Source organism: Eulemur rufifrons, chromosome 2 (assembly GCF_041146395.1).
Source record: "Eulemur rufifrons isolate Redbay chromosome 2, OSU_ERuf_1, whole genome shotgun sequence".
Classification (NCBI taxonomy): Eukaryota; Metazoa; Chordata; class Mammalia; order Primates; family Lemuridae; genus Eulemur; species Eulemur rufifrons.
Genome location: NC_090984.1, coordinates 126029525 through 126033086, shown reverse-complemented (window position 1 = coordinate 126033086; position 3562 = coordinate 126029525). Strand labels below are relative to the sequence as shown.

The window sequence follows — 3562 nt, the reverse complement described above, 5'->3', positions numbered from 1 at the left end:
GGAGGCCGAGGTGGGGGAGTCACTTGAGGCCAGGAGTTCTGGAGACCAGCCTGAGGAAGAGCGAGACCCCATCTCTACACAGAATAGAAAAGTCAGCTGGGCAGGAGGCACACACCTGTAGTCCCAGCTACTCGGGAGGCTGAGGTAGGAGGATGATTGAGGCCAGGAGTTGGAGGTTACAGTGAGCTATGATGAAGCCACTGCACTGCAGCCGGCATGACAGAGGGAGATTCTGTCTCAGAAAATAAACGAATGAACAAACAAACACAGGCTTTTATTACTGTTGTTCTAAAACTCATGGCAAAATTCTTTACCTCAAGTTGATGGCCTCCTGGGCACCCAATCCGGCAGGCGTCTGCAGGCGGGAAGGCCTGAGGGGGCCTCCAGGGCTTCCACAGTCCCTGCACCCTGCGGGGGTTCACCTGTCACAGAAGAGCTGCCCCTCCTGGACCCCCAGACCCGCCACCTGGACACCCGGCGGCCCCCACGGCCCCAGGCTTCCGCCACCCCAGGCAGGGACAGAGACGGCTTCTCCCTCCGGCTCCAACACACATCCCCCACCACAGAGGAGCCCAGGCCAGGAAAGGCGACCTGGGGGAAAGGGGTCCCCATCACCCCATAGAGGCCAGGAAAGGTGACCTTAAGGGGCTCTTGGGCCTGTGTCCCCAGCGCCCCATCCATGCCAGGAAAGGTGACCTCGGGGTCCCCTGGCCCTGCGTCCCCAGCGCCCCGTCTCGGTGTCCGGCCCGGCGCACCCAGAGGTTTCCAAACTCGGCCCTCGTGGGACGTGACCACAGGCACAGCCGCCTCTGCCCGACGCCAAGGCCTTGGCCGGTCTCTGCTGCCCCCGCGCGGCCGCAGGCGGCATCGCACCTCGCCGCCCCCGGGAGCCTCTGCCGGTCAGGACGCCTGTGGTGGGGTGTCACGTGCCCTGGCGCCCTGGTCAGCTTGGGGGTGGCCCTGCCCTCCCGCAGGTGGGCGCGGGTTCCCCTGCCGGTCAGGGTCCCTGGGGTGGGGTGTCGGGAGCTCCCGGGCGCCCTGGTCAGGTTGTGGGGGGGTTGCTGTATTCGTGCTGGCCACTGCGGGAGGACACCCCCAAGGCCCGTGTCCCCGCGTGGGGACCCCAGGCTCCGCGCATTCGCGTCCACGGCAACCCGCACCCAGGCCTCCAGAACCTTCTGTGGGGCGCTGGGTTCTTCTGAGCCCGGCCGGGAGCCCCGCAGCCCCAGCGTCCGGGAAAGGCCCCCGCTCGGGCAGGACGCGCGGGGACAGTTTCAGGCCGAGGAGGGACAGCTGAGCGCAGCCCGCGCCCTGCAGCGACGGTGCGTTTGCAAACAGGGAAACCAGCCCCGGAAAGGCCTGCGGTGCCAGGAGGGGGCGACAATCCGGCCAGCGCTGAGCTCAGCACTGCGACAGGGGGCGGGTGGCGACACTCTGTGAGACTCGTGTCTGGATGGACCCGAGGCAGGGAAAGACGCGTCAGGTTTTGCCGTGAATGTTCCCAGGTGACCCAGGAACAGCTGAGGTCCCCGCCGGGGAGGACGCGGCGTCCCGGGAGCTTCCTGCGCTCTCTGCCGCGCGCGGCCGGGCGCCGGGCACCCGTCGGGGCTGAGCCGGCCGGGGGCGTCAGCCGGGCCCGGGGCTGCCGCGCTCCGAGGGTCGCAGTCCCCGGCAGGTCCCCTGCGCGGCCACCGCCCCTCCCGCCCGGCGCGCCCTGCAGGGACGAGGAGCCGGGCTCGGCCGCCCCCTGGTGGCCGTCCTGCGCCACCGCACGCTCCCCGGCCGGGCCCGGTGGCTCCGTCCTGCCCCAGGGCCGGGGGTCTCGGGCAGGCGAGCTTTGTGGACCCCACCCGCCGGGAATACCTGTCCCCTTCTGCCCTCCCAGCCGTCCTTGCTCATGGTCAAGTCCCAGCGTAAGGTCGCTTGCTGGGGAGGCCTCCCCTGACCCAAGGGCCCCTGGCGGGTCCCTCCGTGTGCACCTGCGTGACACATGCCTCCCTGCAGGTGGGAGCCTCTCCTCTGTGAGCTAAAATACAATCTTGAGCCCCCAGCTGACTGAACGGACCCCTTCTTGGCCAAGGAGCCCCCAGAATACCCTAAAGCTGAGCTGCCGGCCATGAGAAGGGAGGTCGGACCTGTCCTGCCCCCTCCCCTCTTGCAGGTGTCCTGCCCCCTCCCCTCTTGCAGGTGTCCTCTGTGACCCAGGGACAGGCCTAAGCCATGCAAGCCAGAGCCTGAACCGCACCTGCAGGTCCCCAACTTACTTAACAGGTCGCTGGAGCCCGGCTTCACGTCCTGAGGCTTGTCTGTGATTAGCAGACATCCTTATCTTAACTAAAAACATTGCAGGCCTTTAGACAAAGCTTCATGTCTTTAACCGATTACAAGCCAAAAGTCTTTAAACCCACCCATAACCTCTAAGCACCTGCTTTGAGTTGTTCCACCTTTTGGGGCCAAACCAGTGTACCCTTCCATGTATTGATTTATGACTTTATGTGTAATTCCCATCTCCCGGAAATGTAGGAAACCAAACTGTGACCCAGCCACGGCCAGTCCACTTGCTCAAGGGCCTTGGGGTGGCTCCGGGCCATGGTCCTCACGCTTGGCTCTGAATAAACCTCTTTTAATTATTTTACAGAGTTTGGGTTCTTTCCCATTGACACCTCCTAGGAAGTGGAGAAGGGGCTCAGGTGAGTCCTAGACAGGCCTGGGGCACGTCCCGCACAGTTTCCAAACACGAGCCCCACGGTGCTCTGTGCTGGCTCGGAGCCCTCTCCTGTGCGGTGGACAGGACCCTGCAGAGCCTCGGCCGCCCCGAGGTCCCCTGGAGTGTGGCGTCCTGAGTGTTCCTGTGCTGGGCAGCAGCCCTGATGGACTCCCACGCAGGAGGCATTCCCTGGGGTGAGTGCTCGTGAGGTCGGGGAAGGCGTTCCTCAACTTCGCGCTGCGGCTAAACCCTTTCCCGTGACCTCCCTACTCAGCCTCACTTCACAAGCCACGAATAAACTTTCTGCCCCATGTGAGTTTCACAGCGAAGAGCTGATGCCTGGCTGGCGCTCGGCACCCCCCAAATTTCCCAGCAGATGGCTTCTGCCACCGTGAGTTTTCTTCCTCAGTGTTGTGACTGTCACGTGCGAGTCTCCTTAGTGGAATTCTGCGGCACTGAATTGTGTCCGGAGGATTCCGTGTCCCTGGCCAACGCAAGTGTTACCATGTGCAGTCTGGCTGTGTCGGCTGCGTAACAGAGTGGTCACCTCCTCCCGTGGACGTGGAAGGGAAATACTGACAGCGGGGAATATGTGACGGAGGGGATGCCCTGGAAAAAACGGCAAAAATGTTTCCTGTCTCTCTCAAACCTCCTCTGCTCCTTTGTGAGAACTACAACCTGCGTCCCCGCCTCCTCCGGGCAGCGGCTGGGAGGGGCAGGGTGAGTCCTCCGTCCCCTGTGCTGCAGGAGATGGCTCAGCCCAGACCTGGCAGGCCTGGAGGAGGGTCCTGGGTGGAGGTCACAGGATTGTCCTCGGGGAGATGGGATGATTCGAATCATCAACTGCAGTTGAAC

General features: G+C 63.7%; 1 long non-coding RNA gene across 1 annotated transcript; it reads right to left on the bottom strand.

The window, feature by feature from the left end:
* Positions 1 to 317: 317 nt before the first annotated feature.
* Positions 318 to 2441, bottom strand: LOC138397038 (uncharacterized). The gene is made up of 3 exons (XR_011235745.1): positions 2426 to 2441; positions 2265 to 2334; positions 318 to 408 (listed from the first exon to the last, which is right to left on the bottom strand). It is a non-coding gene; the product is annotated as an uncharacterized lncRNA (long non-coding RNA).
* Between the last annotated feature and the right edge of the window lie 1121 nt (positions 2442 to 3562).